We start from the raw sequence: 22306 nt of genomic DNA on the forward strand, positions 1-22306 counted from the left end.
TTAGTGCTGCTAAGGGTGATGTAGACAAAATGTTGTGCATATTGTTTAAAAATATTGTGACAGTTGTCCTATACTATTTGTACGCTATTTTAACTTGTACTTCCATTTTATATTTAACTAAAATAGCAAGTTTCTGCTAATTATTACCATATTAACTTCTTACGAATTCAGTGTGGAATTAATTTTCAAATTACTTGCATTAATGCATTATTTTTGTTTTGACAGCATAGATTTAGACAATGCCATTTTGAATGTCTGGTTTTTACAGTTCTTTGATTCACATCAACAAACAAGTGGATGGCAGTGGATGTGGCAGGGATGGAAGAGCTAGATATCCATGCAGTGTGTGTCTTGTCAGTGAGAGCTGGGCTCGAAAATGCCTTCAGTGTCAGTGACAGTCAGCTTCTGCCTCTGCTGCCACCAGGACCACACACTACTCAGTTTACTTTAAGTACTCCTTTCCCAAGCTGTACTGAAGAATTTGCAAATTATGCTTCTGCCCATTGTAAAGATTTCTGAGCCAGTTATTCCCTTGACTGTAGGTGGACAACAAGTAGATTTCTTGGCAGATACTGGAGCCATCCTTTCCACAATTTGTGCTTCCGGATGGTCAGGAGCACCTTGAGCAATGAATCAGTTAAACGTTGTGGGACTTACAGGACAGCCAGTCTCTTCCTGTTTCTCACAAATTTACTTTCCAGATTTGGAAGAAAGCATCAGTTTCTTATTGCACGAGACCCAGTGATTAACCTGTGGGAAAGGGATTTCCATTATGAACTTGGATTACACTGGTGTGCTCCCTGAAAGGATTACATCTTCAAGTACCAGAAATGGAAGAGATGACTTTAGGCCTGTTGAGGACTCCACTTGAAAGAAACCTGGTACCTCCTAACAAATCCTTGTCTGCCAAAGCATTGATTATAGTTATGTAACTGCTACAACTATTGGAAGTGCACTCAGTGTTAGGAAAATATCAGTGTCTGACATCCGAGTGGCATACAGTCATCTATTTTACAGCGCATTACTCTGCTGAAGGTCTGGACCATCTGATGAACACTCTGTTAAGCAATTTCTGTAGGACCATCACAGTAAGCTCTTCTCTTACTGAAAGAGTGCTCTTTTCACCCTCTGACAGCCTCAAAGCTGTTGCTGCCACTGGAAAACTGCCACCTGATGCTGAGCTGCTTTTTAAAATGTCACCTAATGTAAGCCTGCATGTTATTCTTTGGGTTACCGCGCAAGCACTTTATGATCCACTTATCTCCCAGAAACCTGCCATACCCTTTCAGTATTTCCCAGGCAACTGTCTTCACATATAGTGAACTGACATCCTATGCCATCAACTTTGAAAATCAGGTGCTGAGCCTTTTCCAGACACAGGTTGATGAGTTAACCAAATGGATTTTCTGTCGAATCGGGAGTGAGAGAGGAGGCAGCTCACAAGTTCGTGAGTGAGATTTAAAAAGGAGTGTCTGTAGGCTTTTGGTGACTTCTCACAGCCCAATCAAATTGTAATTCATTAGCAAGGGCAACTAAAAATAAGGCAGGGACAAGTGGGGTGGCCATTGTTGGAGTGGGGATGATATGGCTCACCAGAGCGAGTTAAATATCTGGTAAGTTTCTTTTTCTTCATTCTTCATTATGTGTCTGTAGTTCAGTAAGAATGGCTCCAGGTTCTGTGCTGTGTTCCTTGTGTGAGATGTGGGAACTCTGGGTGACCACTAACCTCTGGGATAAACACATCTGCAACAGGTACAGCAAGCTGCAGCTCCTCAGAGAATGCGTTAAGGAACTGGAGCTGCAGCTCCTCAGAGAACGCGTTAAGGAACTGGAGCTGCAGCTCCTCAGAGAACGCGTTAAGGAACTGGAGCTGCAGCTCCTCAGAGAACGCGTTAAGGAACTGGAGCTGCAGCTCCTCAGAGAATGCGTTAAGGAACTGGAGCTGCAGCTCCTCAGAGAACACGTTAAGGAACTGGAGCTGCAGCTCCTCAGAGAATACATTAAGGAACTGGAGCTGCAGCTCCTCAGAGAACGCATTAAGGAACTGGAGCTGCAGCTCCTCTGAGAATGCGTTAAGGAACTGGAGCTGCAGCTCCTCAGAGAATACGTTAAGGAACTGGAGCTGCAGCTCCTCAGAGAACGCGTTAAGGAACTGGAGCTGCAGCTCCTCAGAGAACGCGTTAAGGAACTGGAGCTGCAGCTCGATGACCTTCAGCTCATATGATAAACTGAGGAGGTGATAGGAGCTACAGGGAAGTAGTCATCCTGAGGTTGCAAGAAGCAGGTACCGGGCTGACTATCAGGAGAGGAAAAAGCAATAGGTAGTCAGTACAGAGTACCCCTGAGGCCATTCCTCTGAATAATAAGTATACCATTTTGGATACTGTTGGTGGGGATGACTTACCGGAAGAGAGCAACAGTGACAGGGTCTCTGGCACTGAGTCTGGCTCTGTGGCTCAGAAGGGAAGGAGGCAGAAGAGGTCTGCAATAGTGATAGGGGATTCCATAGTTAGTGGAATACTATGAGATCCTGTGGATGTGATAGAGACACACAGATGGTATGATGCCTCCCAGGAGCCAGGGTCAGGGATGTCTCGGATCAGGTCCACAGCAAGACCTCCAAGACAGTAATCATAGAAACATAGAAAACCTACAGCACAATACAGGCCCTTCGGCCCACAAAGCTGTGCTGAACATGTCCCTACCTTAGAAATTACTAGGCTTACCTATAGCCCTCTATTTTTATGAGCTCCATGTACCTATCCAAAAGTCTCTTAGAAAACCCTATCGTATCCGCCTCCACCACCTTTGCCGGCAGCCCATTCCATGCACTCACCACTCTCTGAGTAAAAAACATCTTCCCTGTACCAACTCCCCGGCACTTTAAACCTGCACAATCTTGTTGCAACCATTTCAGTCCTGGGAAAAAGCCTCTGACTACCCACACGATCAATGCCTCTCATCATCTTATTCACATCTGTCAGGTCACCTCTCATCCTCTGTTGCTCCAAGGAGAAAAGGCCGAGTTCACTCAACCTATTCTCATAAGGCATGCTCCCCAATCCAGGCAACATCCTTGTAAAATCTCCTCTGCACCCTTTCTATGGCTTCCACATCCTTCCTGTAGTGAAGTGACCAGAACTGAGCACAATACTCCAAGTGGGGTCTGACCAGGGTCCTATATAGCTGCAACATTACCTCTCAACTCCTAAACTCAATCCCACAGTTGATGAAGGCCAATGCACCATACGCCTTCTTAACCACTGAGTCAACCTGTGCAGCAGCTTTAGTGTCCTATGGACTCAAGCCCAAAATCCCTCTGATCCTGCACACTGCCAAGAGTCTTACCATTAATACTATATTCTGCCATCATATTTGACCTACCAAAATGAACCACCTCACACTTATCTGGGTTGAACTTTAGCTGGATTTCTGCCTATTCCATGCACCAGAGAGGATAAGGATAGGATAATTCGGCAGATAAATGTGTGGCTGAGGTCCTGGTGTAAGAAGAAGATTTCTGGATCATTTGGGATCTCTTCTGGGGATGGTACGACCTGTTCAAAAGGGATCGGTTACACCTGAACCACAGGGGAACCGATATCTTTGGGGGCAAGTTTACTAGAACTCTTGGGGAGGTCTTAAATGAATTTGATGGGGAATGGGAACTGGAGTGAAAGGGCTGAGGATGGGGCAGTTGGTAGACGAACGGAGGCAGTGCGTAGTGAGCCTATCAGGAAGGACAGACAGATGACAGGGAAAGATTCCTGTGAGTGGGATGAGTTGCAGTGTAACAGGGGGACAACTGAAAAAAGTGATGAATACAGTTCCGAAGGTGTTATATTTGAATGCACTCAGAAGTGTGAGGTGGTTCATTTTGGTAGGTCAAATATGATGGCAGAATATAGTATTAATGGTAAGACTCTTGGCAGTGTGCAGGATCAGAGGGATTTTGGGCTTGAGTCCATAGGACACTAAAGCAGCTGCACAGGTTGACTCTGTGGTTATGCAGGCATACTGTGCATTGGCCTTCATCAATTGTGGGATTGAGTTTAGGAGCTGAGAGGTAATGTTGCAGCTATTTGATCTTGTAGCGCAGTTAGAGATTGGAAGTTATGATGTGGACAGTCACTGAGTTGTGGCTGAAAGAAGATCATAGTTGGGAGCTTAACATGAAAGGATACACATTGTGTGAAAAGTACAGGCAGGTAGGCAGAGGGGGTGGTGTAGCTCTGTTGGTAAAAAAATTATATCATATCTGTAGAAAGTAGGATCAGAAGATGTATAACCCTTGTAGGTTGGGCTAAGGGTAAAAAGACCCTGATAGGAGTTAAATACAGGCCTCCGAACAGTAACCAGGATGTGGGCTATAAATTACAATGGGAGACAGAAAAGTCATGTCAAAAAGGGAATGTCACAATAGTTATGGAGATTTTCAATATGCAGGTGGATTGGGAAAATCCTGTTGATGCTGATTTTGGATCCGAAGAGAAAGTATTTTTAGAATGCCTACAAGATAACTTTTTAGAACAGCTTGTAGCTGAGCCCACTCTGGGATAAGGCTATTCTGGATTGGGTGCTGCGTAATAAACTAAATTGATTAGAGTGCTTAGGAGGCAGTGATCAGAATATGATAGAATTTACCCTGCAGTTTGAGAGGGAGAAGCTAAAATTGAAATTATATTACAGTGAAGTAAAGGGAATTACAGAGGCACGAGAGAGGAGCTGGCCAAAGTTGATTGGTAAGGAACACTAGCAGGGATGACAGCAGAACATTAATGGCTGGAGTTTCTGGAGCAACTTGGAAGGTGCAGGAAAGATGCATCCCAAAGAATTAGTAATATTCTAAAGGCAGGAGGACACAACCATTGCTGACAAGGGAAACCAAAAACAGTATAAAAGGAAGAGAGAGGGCATATAATATAGCAAAAATTTGTGGGAAGATAGATGATAGGGAAGCTTTTAAAATACAACAGCCAACTAAGAAAGCCATAAGGAGGGAAATGAAGAAGGTAAGCTAGCCAATAATATCAAAAAGGATACTAAAAGTTTTTCAGATATATGAAGTGTGAAGGAGAGGTGAGAGTAGAAATTGAACCACTGGAAAATGATGCTGGAGAGGTAGTAATGGCAGATGAACTGAACAAATATTTTGCATTAATTTTCATTGTGGAAGACACTAGCAGTATGCCAGAAGTTTGAGAATGTTCGGGAGCAGAAATGAGTGCAGTTGCTATTACTAGGGAGAAGGTGCTTGAGAAGGTGGAAGATCTGAAGTTAGATAACACACCTGGACTAGACGGAATACACCTCAGGTTTTTGAAAGAGGTTGTGGAGGCATTAGTAATTATCTTTCTGGAATCACTAGATTCTAGCATGGTTCTGGGGGTTAAACAGTAAAGGTAGTTCTGACCACAATAAAGATTCACTGCTACATTCCTCAAAACAACCAATCAATTAACTTTATGACTGGTTGTAATGTGAATGAAATATACATGTAATAAATAAATGTTTAAACGGAACATGGAAATCAATTTGACTATAGCAACATTAAAATAAAGTTATCGAGGGATGAGATTTCTGATGTCCAAAGAAGGTGAACGTTTTATAAAGGCACATTAACCAGGTATCATCACTGAGACCTGATGGGCCTGCTTACTTTCCAAAGAGACAAGGGGTGAAGCAGCTGGCTACCACTTGAGGTTGGCTCTGAGAGATATGGTGTTTGACTTGGTGTCAGCTGGTGATGTCTGCCAGTCAAATAACTGTGGACTGGACAGGAGGGTCAACCTATCCGAGGCTGTTCATATGCTGGTTGCTTTCTCAATAAGAAAATATCCCGACATGAGAGTTAGAAATCTCAGAATCAATTACTTGAAAGCTAGAGCAAGGAGGATTGATCATCCAACTCCCACTTGGACTTGTATAATCCAAGTAACCTGGTTGCCTGACATATGAATACACTTCATAATGCCCCTCATAATGGAATCTTACTAGAATTAAATAACCTTGCTTGGTACAGACAAATTTTGGGATTATATGTTTTTGATAATCAGTCAACCTGTGCACCTCATCTGACCTGAGGAACTTACTCCAAATGGTCCTTTTAACATCTTCAATATTTCCTCTCCTGTAATGACAAGGAAACTGTAGGAGCTTAGACATTTCACTGCCGGTTTTCAAGCCTACAAAATAACCAAATGGAAGCTCAGAGGCAGTGTTGTTTCCATTGGCACTTGAGCAAAATTGAACACTATATCAGTCCATGACAATATGTGCTGCACCTCCAGCAATTCTAGAATGGTTCCGGAGGACTGCAACACCGTAAATATCACTTCACTCTTCAAGAAGGGGAAGAGGCAAAACAAAGGAAATTACAGGCCTATCAGCCTGACCTGTTAGTGGTTGGGAGATGTTGGAGTCGATTGTTAAGGACGTGATTTCAGGGTACTTGGGGGCACATGATAAAATGGTTTCCTTAAGGGAAAATATTGCCTGACAGATCTGTTGGAATTCTTTAAGGAAATAACAAACAGGGTAGACAAAGGAGAACTGGAGAATGTTGTGTTCTTGGATTTTCAGAAGGCCTTTGACATGAGGCACATGAGGCTGCTTAACTCGATAAGAGCCCATGGTATTAAAAGAAAGACACTAGCATGAAAAGAACATTTGTCTGATTGCAGGAGGCCAAGAGTGGGATTAAAGGGAGCCTTCTTTGATTGTCTGCTGATGACTAGTGTTGTTCAGCAGGGGTCAGTGATGATACCACTTCTTTTTTATGTTGAAAGTCATTGATTTAGATGATAGAATTGATGGCTTTGTGGCCAGGTCTGTGGATTATATGAAGATAAGTGGAGGGGCAGGTAGTGTTGAGGAAGCAGGAAAGCTGCAGAAGGACTTAGACAGATTAGGAGAAATGGCAAAGAAGTGGCAGATGGAATACAGTATTGAGATGCACTTTGGTAGAGAGAATAAATGTACAAACTATTTTCTAAACAGCATTAATCTCAAGAGGACTCCAGCATAAGAGCAAGCATGTAATGCTGAAGCTTTATAAGGCATTGGTCAGACCATATGCAGTATTGTGAACTGTTCTGGCTGATTCGTTTAAGAAAGGATGTGTTGTCATTGGGAAGGTTCAGAGGAGGTTCATGAGAATGATTCTGGGAATGAAAGAGTTGTTGTATGAAGAACATCTGATGGCTCTAGGCCTGTATTCTCTGGAATTTAGAATGATGTGGGTTGATTTCATTGAAAACCATCAAATTTTGAAAGGCCTAGATAGAGTAGACATATTCCTAAAGTGGAGACTCTAGGAGCAGAGGGCAGGCACAGCCTCAGAGTAGAGGGACAACCATTTAGAATGGAGATTACTCCATTTAGAATGGAGTAATTTCCTTAGCCAGTGAGTGGTGAATCTGTGAAATTAATTGCCACAGGTGGCTGTGGAGGCCATGTCGTAGATCAACCGTGATCTAATGAGGGAGTAGATTTGATGGGTCGAATGGCTGAATTCTGCTCTTCTGTCTTATGGTGTTATGGTGTAAATAAAGGCAAATTGCCGAAATCTCATTAAAGTTTTGCAGGAATTTGGAACTGCTCTGACAGCCATGTATTTCTGATAGTCTGACTGATCTCTTCATCTTATGTGAATGCTTCAGGAGATTATGTTGAAGCGTGAGAAATTATGTGCACATCATTGACACGTAATGTCATCAACTTGTCCAAGGAGGTGGTATAGCAATTTAACTCTGTAACAGTTAGGGCATTTTGGGGCCAGTCTGTGCATGAACAGGGATGCCCTGGATTTCCTTAAGCTCATTGTTGGCAGTCTTGTAACACCAGACTCCTTGAATGTCTAACCTCCTGCAGTTGCCTAGTCATTATCAGACAGGAATTATGAAGAAAGTTTTTCAAGGGATATTGAGGCCCTGGTTAAGACAAAAACAGAAGGTGCATTGCAGATTCAAACAAGTAGGAACAAATGAGATGAGAAGTGAGACAAAGCAGCATCGACTTCATGTACCCTGTACAGATTACAGAAGAGGAGGTGTTTGTTTCCTTGAGGCAAATCAGGGTGGATAAAGCCCCAGGGCCTGACAGGGTGTTGCCTTGGACCCTTAAGAAGGCAAGTACAAAAATGGCAGTGGCCCTAGCAGAGATAATCATCCTTAGTGACAGAGGAGGTATCAGAGGATTGGAGGATAGCTAATGTTGTTCCGCTGTTTAAGAAAGGCTCTAAAAATAATCCAGGAAATTATAGGCCGGTGAGCCTGTCGTCAGTACTGGGAAAGTTATTGGAAGGTATTCTAAGGGACTGGATATATGAGTATTTGGATAGACAGGGACAGATTGACAGATAGTCAGCAGGGCTTTGTGCATGCTAGATCATGTCTAACCAATCTTATAGAGTAACTCAAGGAAGTTATCAGGAATGTGGGTGAAGGAAAGGCAGTGGATGTTGTCTACATGGATTTTAGCAAGGCCTTTGACAAGGTCCCACATGGGAGGCTGACAAGAAGGTTCAGTCGCTCAGCTTTCCAGATGAGGTAGTAACATTGGCTTCACAGGAGAAGCCAGAGAGTGGTAGTACATGGTTGCCTCTCTGACTGGAGGCCTGTGACTAGTGGTACAGGAATCAGTGCTGGGTCTGTTGTTATTTGTCATCTAAATCAACATATCTGAATGATAACATGGTGAAATGGATCAGTAAATTTGTAGATGACGCTAAGGTAGTGGGTGTGGTGGATAGCGAGATATCAAGGCTTGAAGCGGGATCTGAACCAGCTGGAAAAATAGGTTGAAAACTGGCAGATGGAATTTAATGCAGACCTGTGTGAGCTGTTGCACTTTGGGATGACCAGACAGGGCTGGTTTTAAATGGTAGGGCACTGAGGAGTGCGGTAGAACAGAAGGATCTGGGAATACAGATCCATAATTCCTTGAAAGCGGCATCACAGGTAGACAAGGTCATAAAGAAAGCATTTGGCCTTCATAAATCAATATATTGAGTACAAGAGCTGGAATGTAATGTCGAGGCTTAACTTGGAGTATTGTGTGCAGTTTTGGTCACCTATCTACAGGAAAGAAACGTATCAATAACATTTAAAGAGTGCACAGAAAATTTACAAGGATGTTGCTGGAACTTGAGGATCTACATTATAGGGAAAAGTGAGAGGAAATTTGATAGAATTATACAAACTTATGAGGAGTATAGATTGGATAAATGCAAGCAGGATTTTTTCACTGAGTTTGGGTGAGGCTACAACTAGAGGTTAAGGGTGAAAGGTGAAATGTTTAAGGGGAGCGTGATGGGGAACCTTCATTTAGAGGGTAGTGAGACTGGAACGAGCTGCTAGCACAAGTGGTGAATGTGGGGTTGATTTCAATAGTTAAGAGAAATTTGGATGGGTACTTGGATGTAAGGGGTATGGAGGGCTACGTTCTGGGTGTAGGTCAATGATAGGCAAGATAAATGATTTAGAATGGACTAGATGGGCTGAAAGTCCAGTTCTATGACTATGACTCCATGTCAAACAATAGCGGATCCAGAACTGATCCCTGTGGCATACCTTTAGTAAGCAGCCTTCAGTCAGAACGGCAACTATCTACTACCACTCTAGCTTCTCTGGCAAAGCCAATGTCTAATCCAATTTAGTACCTCATCTTGAAAGCCAAACGACTGAACCTTCTTGACCAAACTCTCATGTGTGACCTTGTCAAAGACCTTGCTATAGCCCATGTAGACAACATCAGCTGCCTTTCCTTCATCAACTTTCCTGATAACCTCAAAAAACTCTGTAAGATTTGTTGGACACAATCAGCCACAGACAGAAAATACTGAAGGAGCTCACCAAGCCAAGTACACCTCACCCCTCACTTGGTCTCAAGACGGTGCCAAGAAGTGGCAACTTCGCATGCAGCTCTGATGGGAATCGTCAACTGTTTCCGTTTAGGATCCACGCTGAAATCCACAGACAGAGCCCAGTGTTTGTATGTAAGTAAGCAGCATCAGTTTAAGACCTATTGATAAACAAATTTAGTGACACCATTGCACCCTGTATGGCATACTTGGGTTGCAGGTTCAGTTCCCCTTTAAAGAAAATGGAAGCTAGGAAGTCGAGCCTGTCTGAAGGTATGATTGAAACACAGAGGCTTTAGATCCACCCCCCCCCCCCAACTCCTGACTATCCTACTGGTGGATGTACAGTCCTCCAGAAAATAAAATTGAAGAGCTCAGAGCAAGATTGCTGTACCAGAGGGTTATCATGAACTGCTATATACTTTGCTTCATGGAAACATGGCTATCCCCTGCCATTTCAGATGCATCACTGCAGGCCGATGGCTTCACCATTTTCCACAAAGATGGGACAGCTCAGATGCTTGAAGGAAGAGGAGAAGGAGTATTCTTTATGATTAACTCATCATGGTGCACAGACGTGACAGTTCCATCTTATTCCTGCTCACCCGACATCCAACTTCCAGTGGACATGTCATCCATTTTATCTGCCAAGTGAGTTTTCTACCATCATCCATCAGTGTACACTTCATCTCTGGCCAACGTCAGAGAGGCACTGGAGGAGCTGAGCAATGTAATCAGCTGCCATGAAACAGCGCACTGTGATGCGCCAGCTTGAAGAAGTCTCTGAACAACTACTGCCAACATATCACCTGTGGAACCAGAGGAGCTGACACACTTGACCACTGTCACACCACCATCAGGAATGCTCACCGTACCATCCCATGCCCAAACTTTGGAAAGTCTGATCACCTGGCTGTACTAAAGACTGCAGCATCAGTGGTGAGGACCAAGGAAGGTGGAAGAGTGCTTACAGGACCGATTTGAGTTGCTGGACTGGACAATATCCAGGACTCATCTTCGAATCTGAATGAATACACCATGGTTGTTATTGACTTCATCAAGAATTGTATTGGTTATTAGGGGAAAGAAATAAATATACATATTAAAATTATTACGAATTCCATGGAGCATGTGGAGATCTTCCAACCACCAGGCATTCTTTCTTTCTTTCTTTCTTTCTTTTTTTTCTATAGGGCAGTTAGGGGGGAGGGGTTAAGGGGAGGGGGTATGGGTTATATACATTGTTTTTTCATACTTTGTAATCATTTAAAAATGCAATAAAAAATTATTTAAAAAAAAAGAATTGTATGGATGAATGTGCACCTTGAGAACATACTACACATACCCCAACCAAAAACCACAAATGAACCGGGAAATTTGCAGTTTGCTGAGGACTAGATCAGTGCTCATTGGGGGGGGGGGGGTGTCAGCTGAGGAAAGGGTGATCACTTCCAAGTTCCTGGATGTGAACATCTCTGAGGATCTATCCTGGGCATAACATACAGATACAATTACAAGGAGGCATGACAGTAGCTATATTTCATTAAGTGTTTGAGGAAAATTGGTATGTCACTAAAGACACATGCAAATTTGTACAGGTGTATACTAACTGGTTGCATTATTGTCTGGTGTGGAGGGGCCACTGCACAGGATCATAGAGGAGCTACAGAAAGTTGTGAAATCAGCCAGCTCCAATAGTAGCCTCACCATAATCAAGGACATCTTCAAAAGGTGATGCCTCAACAAGGTGGCATCAGTGGATCCCTACACTATGGGGTGACTCTGCTGTTCAGTGGGTCCCTATTGTATGGATCTAAGGTTCCAAGGTTGTCAAGCTGAGGGGTGGTAGTGGGGACAATCTCCCACTTCCTAAAAGTGCTCCTCTCAGCATGCGACTCAAATAGCCTCTGACAACCAAGTCCAACTCCTGGCCTTCTTGTGTGGCTTAGCCTCTAAACCCGGCGGAACTGTTTCTACTGACAGGAGAAGGGACGAAGGCGGGTCTTGGCAACTGAAAACCAGTACTTTGGGTAGATGGAACTCGTTTGCCTGGGAAGGCAGTACATCTAAGAGAGGGAAAACTTTGATTTCAAACCTCCACTGCCTTGTGCCCACTCATGGGAAAGGCCTCGGAAGTAAACTTTGAGGACAAATCCAGAGCTGAAGTCCCTAAGGCAGATTGACGTTGCCTTCAACCTCATTCTGGCAATTCCTGTGACAACACTGGTGCTAAGCTGTATTGGCCCTTGCCCTTCCCTTGGACAACATCGGTGGCGTGGAGAGGGGAGACTCGCTGCATGGGCAACTGCCTGTCTTCCATACAACCCTGCCCAGGCCTGCACCCTGGAGAGGGCACAGATCCATGGTCTCACAAAACTAACGGTTGCCACACTGTATGGGTCAGTGTGGAGTGACTCTGCTGTTCAGTGGGTCGCTACTGTATGTAACAGACACAAGCTGATGGAGGAGCTCATCAGGCCAGGCAGCATCTGGTGGAAAAGACACTTCAAGCTGAGACCCTTCAGCGGAACTGGAAAGGAAGGGTGAAGGAGTCAGGCTAAGAAGGTGGGGAGAGGGGAGGAATTAGTACAAGGTGGCAGGGGATAATTGAATAGGGAGGAGGAGGGGTGAAGTAAAGAGCTGGGAAGTTGATTGGTGAAAGAGATAAAGAGCTGGAGAAGGGGAATCTGACAAGAGGGGATAGAAGACCATGGAAGAAAGGAAAGGAAGAGGATCACCAGAGAGAGGTGATGGGCTGGTGAGGAGATAAACGGGGAGAGGAAAACAGGAATGGGGAATGGTGAAGGAAAGGAGAGGAAGGCCAGTAACCGGAAGTTTGAGAAATCAATGTTCGTGCCATCAGGTTGGAGGCTACCCAAATGGAATATAAGACAATAAGACCATAGGATATAGGATCAAAAGAGACCATATGGTCCAACAAGTCTGCTCAGCCATTTCATCATGGCTGATCTATGCTTTCTCTCAGCCTCAACCTCCTGCTTTCTCTTCATATCCCTTCATGCCTAGACCAATCAAGCCTCTGCCGTAAATATACATACAGGCTCTGCCTCCACAGCTGCCTGGTTCAACTATTTAAACTGATTCACCACTCTGGCTAAAGAAATTCTTCCTCATCTCCTTTGTAAAGGGATGCCCCTCTATTCTGAGGCAGTGTCCTCTGGTCTTAGACTTTCCCACTATAGAAAAAGTCCTCTCCACATCCACTCTATCAAGGCTTTTCACCATTCGATAGGTTTCAATGAGGTCACCCTTCATTCTTCTGAATTCTAGTGAATAGAGGCCTAGAGCCTTCAAATGCTCTTCATGTGACAAGTCATTCAAAGCTGGAACCATTTTCATGAACCTCCTTTGAACCCTCTCCAGTTTCAGCACACCCTATCTAAATAAGGGGCTCAAAACTGCTCACAATACTCCAAGTGAGGCTTCACCAGTGCTTTATTAAGACTCAACATTACATCCTTGCTTTTATATTCTAGTCCTCTTGAAATGCTAACATTGCAGTTGCCTTCCTCACCACAGACTCAACCTGTAAATTAGCCTTTAGTGAATCCTGCACAAAGACACCCAAGTCCATTTACACTTCAGTTTTTTTGTATTTTTTCTCCATTTAGAAAATTGTTTACCCTTCTACCAAAGTACATGACCATACAATTCCTGACACTGTATTCCATCTGCTACTTCTTTGCCCATTCTCCTAATCTGTCTAAGTCCTTCTGTAGCCTCTTTACTTCCTCCTCAAAACTACCTGATCCTCTACCTATCTTTGTATCATCTGCAAACTTTGCAACAAAGCCATCAATTCCATCATCCAAATCATTGACAGATAACGTGCAACGAATTGGTCCCAACACAGACCCCTGTAGAACACCACTAGTCATTGGCACCCAACCAGAAAATCTCCTTTTATTCCTGCTCTTTGCCTCCTGCCAATCAGCCACTGCTTTATCCATGCTAGAATCTTTCCTGTAATACTATGGGTGTGTAGCTTGTTCAGCAGCCTCATGTATGGCACCTTGTCAAAGGCCTGATAATCCAAATGCACAACATCAACTGATTCTCCTTTGTCTATCCTACTTGTGTTTTCTTTAAAAAAAAATCCATATCAACATATTACAATTACAGCACAGAAACAGGTCATCTCAGCCCTTCTAGTCCATGCTGAACGCTTACTCTCACCTAGTTCCATGGGCCTGCACTCAGTCCATAACCCTCCAATCGTTTCCTGTCCATATACCTATCCAATTTTACTTTAAATGACAATATCGAACCTGTCTCTACCACTTCAACTGGAAGCTTGTTCCACACACCTACCACCCTCTGAGTAAAGAAGTTCCCTCTCATGTTACCCCTGAACTTTTGTCCCCTAACTCTCAACTCATGTCCTCTTGCTTGAATCTCCCCTACTCTCAATGGAAAAAGCCTATCCACATCAACTCTATCTATTTCCCTCATAATTTTAAATACCCCTATCAAGTCCCCCCTCAACCTTCTACGCTCCAAAGAATAAAGACCTAACTTGTTCAATCTTTCCCTGTAACTTAGGTGCTGTAACCCAGGTAACATTCCAGTAAATATTCTCTGTACTCTCTCTATTTTGTTGACATCTTTCCTATAATTCAGTGACCAGAACTGTACACAATACTCCAAATTTGGCCTCACCAATGGCTTGTACAATTTTAACATTACATCCCAACTCTTAAACTCAATGCTCTGATTTATGAAGGCCAGCATACCAAAAGCTTTCTTCACCACCCTATCCACATGAGATTCCACCTTCAGGGAACTATGAACTGTTATTCCTAGATCACTCTGTTCTACTGCATTCCTCAATCAGCATTAAACCCCATCTGCCATTGATCAGTCCACTCTTCTAACTGGCTTAAATCTCTCTGCAAGCTTTGAAAACCTACTTCATTATCCACACCACCTGAATATCATCTGCATACTTACTAATCCAATTTACCACCCCATCATCCAGATCATTAATGTATATGACAAACAACATTGGACCCAGTACAGATCCCTGAGGCACACCACTAGTCACCGGCCTCCAACCTGACAAACAGTTATCCACCACTACCCTCTGGCATCTCCCATCCAGCCACTGTTGAATCCATTTTACTACTTCAATATTAATATCTAACTATTGAACCTTCCTAACTAACCTTCCGTGTGGAACCTTGTCAAAGGCCTTACTGAAGTCCATACTGACAACGTCCACAGCTTTATCCTCATCAACATTCCTAGTAACCTCTTCAAAAAATTCGATAATATTTGTCAAACATGACCTTCCGCACACAAATCCATGTTGACTGTTCCTAATCCTGTCTATCCAGATAATTATATATACCATCTCTAAGAATACTTTCCATTAATTTACCCACCACTGATGTCAAACTGACAGGACTATAATTGCTAGGTTTACTCTTAGAACCCTTTTTAAACAATGGAACCACATGAGCAATACGCCAATCCTCCGGCACCATCCCCGTTTCTAATGACATTTGAAATATTTCTGTCAGAGCCCCTGCTATTTCTACACTAACTTCCCTCAAGGTCCGAGGGAATATCCTGTCAGTTCTGGAGACTTATCCACTTTTATATTCCTTAAAAGTGCCAGTACTTCCTCCTCTTTAATCACCATAGTTTCCATAACTCCCCTACTTGTTTCCTTTACCTTACACAATTCAATATCCTTCTCCTTAGTGAATACCGAAGAAAAGAAATTGTTCAAAATCTCCCCGAGCTCTTTTGGCTCCACACATAGCTGTCCACTCTGATTCTCTAATGGACCAATTTTATCCGTCACTATCCTTTTGCTATTAATATAGCTGTAGAAACACTTAGGATTTATTTTCACCTTACTTGCCAAAGCAACCTCGTATCTTCTTTTAACTTTTCTAATTTCTTTCTTAAAATTCTTTATATTCCTCAAGCACCTCATTTACTCAATGCTACCTATATTTATTGTAGATATCTCTCTTTTTCTAAACCAAGTTTCCAATATCCCTTGAAAACCATGGCTCTCTCAAACTTTTAACCTTTCCTTTCAACCTAACGGGAACATAAAGATTCTGTACCCACAAAATTTCACCTTTAAATGACCGCCATTTCTCTATTACATCCCTCCCATAAAACAAATTATCCCAATCCACTCCTTCTAAATCTTTTTGCATCTCCTCAAAGTTAGCCTTTCTCCAATCAAAAATCTCAACCCTGGGTCCAGTCCTATTCTTCTCCATAATTATATTGAAACTAATGGCATTGTGATCACTGGACCCAAATCCCTAACGGAAGATCCAACACTGCCCCTTCTGTAGTTGGTACCTCTATGTATTGCTGCAAAAAACTATCCTGCACACATTTTACAAACTCCAAACCATCCAGTCCTTTTACAGAATGGGCTTCCCAGTCTCTGTGTGGAAAATTAAAATCTCCCACAATCACAACCCTGTGCTTACTACAAATATCTGCTATCTCCTTACAAACTTGCTCCTCCATTTTTTGCTCCCCATTAGGTGGCTTATAATACACCCCTATAAGTGTTACTACACCTTTCCAATTCCTCAGTTCCACCCAAATAGTCTCCCTAGATGAGCCCTCTAATCTATCTTGCCAAAGCACTGCTGTAATACTTTCTCTGACAAGCAAAGTAACACTTCCCCCTCTTGTCCCTCTGATTCTATCACACCTGAAGCAACGAAATCCAGGAATATTTAGTTGCAAATCACACCTTTCCTGCAACCATGTTTCACTAATAGCCCAAAACATCGTATTTCCAGGTATCAATCCATGCTCTAAGCTCATCCACCTTTCTTACAATGCTCCTAGCATTAAAATAAATCCATCAGATTTGTCAGGCAAGTTTTTCCCTTGAGGAAATCATGCTGACTATTGCCTATTTATTGGCTCTTCCAGTCTGTGTGTGCCCTTATAGTGGCATTAGATGTGGCCATGGACTGACATGTCGGAATGGGAATGGCGCCTGGAGCAAATGTGTTCGACAAAACCTTATGGATGTTATGTGCCAGTCTTAAAAAGCAATTGGAGCCTATTGGGACTTGTCCAAAAAGCAGGAGATTACTCGAGTTATTAGTAACTTAGCAAGGTCCAATAAAAAGAAGTGAGGTGTAAGTGGAATGGCCATTGTGGGAGTAGCTATTGTTTGAGTGGTCAATGTTAGAATGGTCAGGCTTTGGCTGAACAGGCTTAGGCAAGAACAGGCAGAGGCTAAGTCATTTGGAATCATTTAGTTGATTGCAGAACTTAAGCTTAAAAAGTTAGAGCCACAGGTACAAGTGCTGGCAGAATTGTAGAATGCTCTTCCTGTAAGATGTAGGATTGCAGGGTATGTAACAGTCTCCCCGATGACTGCATCTGCAGGAGGTGCACCCAACTTCAGCTCCTGAATGACAAGGTTAAGAATATTGAGCGGGAGTTGAATACACTCAGGATCACCTGGGAGGCTGAAAACCTCATAGATGACACTTTTATCAAGGTTGTCACACCCAGAGAGCAGGCTTCAGGTAGTAGATGGGTGACGACCAGGAGAAGCAAGGGGAATATGCAGTCAGTGCAGGATTCTGCTGTGGCACTGTGAACCACTCCGAGACTCTGCAGGGAAGGGTAAAGTCAGAAAGAGCAATCGTGATAGGAGACTAGACGGATGGACAGCAGATTCTGTGCCATGAAAGAGCTACCAGGATGGTGTGTGCCTCCCAGGTGCAAGGGTCAAGGGTTTCTTAGAGTGGCTGCAGAATATTTTTAAGAGGGAGAATGAGCAACCTCAGACCTTGGTGTGCATGAGTAGAAAGGGGAAAGAGGTTCTGCGCAGTGAATACAGAGTGTTGAAAGAGGTTGAAGAATGGGATCTCCAGTTTACTACCAGTGTCACGTGCTAATCTGGGCAGGGATAGAGTGATGGTATAGATGAATGAGTGGATAAAGAACTGGGGCAGGGGCAGGGTTTCATATTTCTGGAGCATTGGGACCTCTTCTGGGGAACGTATGACCTATACAAAAAGGATGAGTTACACCTAAACCTAAAGGGGACCAATATCCTGATGGGTAAGTTTGCTCCAGCTGTTGCGGAGAATTGAAACTAATTGGGCAAGGGGGTTGGAACTAGAGTGATAGGGCTGAGGATGGGCAGTTGATATACAAGTAGATGCATCATGTAGTGAGATTCTGAGGAGGCATAGGCAAGTGGTAGGACAAAATAGCAGGCAGTAGGATCAGTTGATGTGTAACAGGGGTCAAAATAAAAAAAAAGTGATGAATACAGGACTGAAGGTGTTCTATTTCAATGGATGCAGTATGCAGAATAATAGAAACATAGAAAGCCTAAAGCACAATACAGACCCTTCTGCCTACAATGCTGTGCCAAACATGTACTTATTTTAGAAATTACCTAGCGTTACACCTAGCCCTTTCTAAGCCCCATGTGCCTGTCCAGGAGTCTCTTAAAAGACCCTATCATATTCACCTCCACAACTGTCGCCTGCAGCCCATTCCACGCGTTCACCTCTCTCTGTGCAAAAACTTACACGTGACACCTCGTCTGTACCTGCTTCCAAGCATCTTAAAACCGTGCCCTCTCATGCTAGCCATTTCAGCCCTGGGAAAAAAGCCTCTGATTATCCGCACAATCAATATGCCTCTCATCATCTTATACACCTCTATCAGATCACCTCTCATCCTCCATCACTCGAAGGAGAAAAGGTTGAGTTCACTCAACCTTTTAAGTTAGATGATCTCATAACAGACAAACAGACATACTTTATTGATCTCGAGGGAAAGTGGGTTTCGTTACAGTTGCACCAACCAAGAATAGTGAAGAAATATAGCAATATAAAAACATAAATAATTAAATAATAATAAGTAAATTATTCCAAGTGGAAATAGGTCCAAGACCAGCCTATTGGCTCCGGGTGTCTGACACTCCGAGGGAGGAGTTGTAAAGTTTGATGGCCACAGGTAGGAATGACTTCCTATGACGCTCAGTGTTGCATCTCGGTGGAATGAGTCTCTGGCTGAATGTACTCCTGTGCCCAACCAGTACCTTATGGAGTGGATGGGAGTCATTGTCCAAGATGGCATGCAACTTGGACAGCATCCTCTTTTCAGACACCACGGTCAGAGAGTCCAGTTCCACCCCCACAACATCACTGGCCTTACGAATGAGTTTGTTGATTCTGTTGGTGTCTGCTAACCTCAGCCTGCTGCCTCAGCACACAACAGCAAACATGATAGCACTGGCCACCACAGACTCGTAGAACATCCTCAGCCTCGTCCAGCAGATGTTAAAGGACCTCAGACTTAGCTACCTTCAGACATTACAGCTTCCCAAGTACCTTCTTCACTGTACTCACTTCTGCCATGATACGTACAACCATTCTTCAGTGGTGGAATTATCACCCAAGCAAGGGTGTTTGGACACACAAATAATTCCCCACCAGTCACACCTTTTCACACTTTGAGCCACTGATCGATTTCCCCAAATTGATCCTCCAAAAACCCCACCTTCGTGTGAGTGCAACAAAGCTTATTCAGTGTCTGCACTGTGTGCCTCGTGGTGTGTCTCGGTGTGTCTGTCTGTGTAACAGCGGACCTGGCTTTTACCTCTCCATGTTGGACACCAGCTGTCCATCAACCTGCTCCGCCCTCCACTTTCTGCAGGAACTCTACAAGCAGGCAAGTGACCTCGAGGAAAAGGTAAACAATCAGCAAAAGATCCATAACATCATTCTTCTGAGATTTTCTGTCTTTCTTTCTCATTGCGTTGGATGCCTGCCACTCTCTCTCTTAATAGCAGCACGGTTCATAAGATCTATTCTGGACCCTGTCTCAAACTAGGTTTTCCCCTGACAGTGATAGGAAAATGGTAGATATACTGTAGCATGGGCAACTGCCGGTCTTCCATAAAAAAAAATCTTGCCCAGGCTTGTGCCCGGGTAACTTTCCAAAGTGCAAATCCATGGTCTATCAAGACTAACGGAGGCCTACCTACTTAGATATACTGTGTGGAAGACGCACAGTATGCTGGATGTTCGAGAGTGTCAGGGGGCAGAAGCGAGTGCAGTGAAGAAGGTACTTGGGAAGCTGCAATGTCTGAAGGTAGATAAGTCACCTGGACTAGTGGAATACTCTCCAGTTTCTGAAAGAGGTAGCTGAACAGATTGTGGAGGCATTAGTAAACATCCTCTAAGAATCACTAGATTATGACATGCTTCTAAAAGACTGGAAAATTGCAAATGCCATTTCATTCTTTAAGAAAGGTAGGCAGAAAAAAAGGGAAAATATATGTCAGTTAACTTGAGCTCAAGGTTGGGAAGATGTGGGAGTCGATTGATAAGCATGTGGTTTTGGGGTACTTGGAGGCACGTGATAAAATGGACTGTGGTCAGTATAGTTTCCTTAAAGGAAAATCTTGCTTGACAAAACTGTTGTAACTCTTTGAAGAAGTAACAAGCAGGATAGACAAAGGAGAATCAGTGGATTTTCAAAAGGCATTTGACAAGGTGCCATACATGAGGCTGCTTAGAAAGATATTAGCATGATATTACAGAAAACATATTAGCATGGAAAGAACATTGGCCAATTGGCAGGGGGCAAAGAGTGAGAATAAAAGGAGCTTTTCTGATTGGTTGCCAGTGACCTGTGAAGTTCTGTAGGGATCAGTATTGGGACTGCTTTTTTTTACATTGTACATCATTACTTGGATGAAAGAATTGACGGTTTTGTACCAAGTCTGCAGATGATACAAAGATAAGTAGAGGGGCAGGTAGTGTTCAGGAAGCAGGGAGGCTGCAGAGGTTTAAAGCAGATTAGGAGAATGGGCAGACAGAGTACAGTGTTGGGAAATGTACAGGCAAGTACTTTGGGTGAAGAAATAAAATTATAAACTGTTATCTAAATAGGGAAAAAATTCAAAAATCTGAAGAGTAAGGGCAATTAGAAGTACTTGTGCAGGATACCCTAAAGATTAACTTGTAGGCTGAGTTGGTGGTGAAGAAGGCAAATGCAAAGTTAACATTCATTTCGAGATGACTGGAATATAAAAGCAAGGATGTAATGCTGAGGCTTTATAAAACACTGGTGAGGTCTCACTTGGACTATTGAAAGCAATTTTGGGTCCCTTATCTAAGAAAGGATGAGCTGACATTGGAGAGGGTTCAAAGGAGGCTCACAAAAATGATTCCAGGATTGAAAGGCATCTGGGCCTGTACTCACTGGAATTTAGAAGGTTGAAGGAGAGTCAAAATCTATTAAATATTGAAGGACAAAGATAAGAGTGGATGTTGAGTGGATACTTCCTGTTGTGGGGGAGTCAAGAACCAAAGGGCACAACCCCAGAATAGAGGGATATGCATTTAGAATGGAGGAATTTCTTTATGCAGAGGGTAGTGTAATTGTGGAATCCTTTGCCACAGACTGCTGTGGAGGCCAGGTCATTGAAGGCATGAAAGGTTACAGGGAGAAGGGAGGAGAATGGGATTGAGAGGGAAATGGATCAGCCATGTTTAAATTCCAGAGCAGATTCAATGGGCTGAATGGCCTAATTCTGCTCCAATGTCTCATGGCCTTATACTAGAATTCACCCTGCAATTTATGAGGGAGAAGATGAAGTCAGATGTATCAGTATTATAATGGAGAAAGGGAATCACAAAGGTATGAGAGAGGAGCTGGCCAGAGCTGCAGAGCTGTTTGGAAGAGAACACCAGCAAGGATGATAGCAGAGCAGCAATGGCTGGAGTTTCTGGGGGCAATTTGGAAGGTGCAGGTTTGATAAATCCCAAAGATGAAGAAGTATTCTAAAAAGAGGATGAAGTAACTGTGGCTGACAAGGAAAGCAAAAGAGTGGGTATCTAAGGTGGCAAAAATTAGTGGGATGTTGGAGGACTCAAAGTTGTTTAAAAACCAGCAGAAGGTGATTTTAAAAAAACCATAAGGAGAGAAAAGACGGAATATAAAGGTAAGATGGCCAACAATATAAAAGAGAATATCAAAGGGCTTTTCGGATATATAAAGAGTAGAAGAGAGGTGAGAATGAATATTGGTGGTGGCATCTGTTAGCCTCGTGAGACCATGGATCTGCGCCTGGAAAGTCCACTGGAGTGTCTTCTCCAGGGCACAGGTCTGGGCAAGGTTGTATGGAAGACCAGCAGTTGCCCATGCAGCGAGTCTCCCCTCTCCACACCACCGATGTTGTCCAAGGGAAGGGCAAGGGCCGATACAGCTTGGCACCAGTGTCATCACAGGAGTTGCCAGAGCGAGGTTGGAGGCAATGTCGGACTGCCTTAGGGACTCCAGCTCTGGATTTGTCCTCAGGGTTTACTCCCGAGGCCTTTCCCATGAGTGTGTATGGCCACAAGGCAGTGGAGGTTTGAAATCAGAATTTTCTCTCTCTTAGATGGACTGCCT

The 22306-nt window shown here is 43.4% G+C and overlaps 2 protein-coding genes across 8 annotated transcripts in view; one reads left to right on the forward strand and one right to left on the reverse strand.

Moving 5' to 3' along the window:
• Positions 1 to 22306, reverse strand: part of slc5a8l (solute carrier family 5 member 8, like) — a 115201-nt gene that overhangs the window by 84425 nt on the left and 8470 nt on the right. The window lies entirely within an intron of this gene.
• The window catches only part of LOC132395778 (uncharacterized), a 63795-nt gene that overhangs the window by 20637 nt on the left and 20852 nt on the right, over positions 1 to 22306 (forward strand). The window lies entirely within an intron of this gene.

The sequence above is a fragment of the Hypanus sabinus genome, chromosome 6 (assembly GCF_030144855.1).
Source record: "Hypanus sabinus isolate sHypSab1 chromosome 6, sHypSab1.hap1, whole genome shotgun sequence".
Taxonomy (NCBI): Eukaryota; Metazoa; Chordata; class Chondrichthyes; order Myliobatiformes; family Dasyatidae; genus Hypanus; species Hypanus sabinus.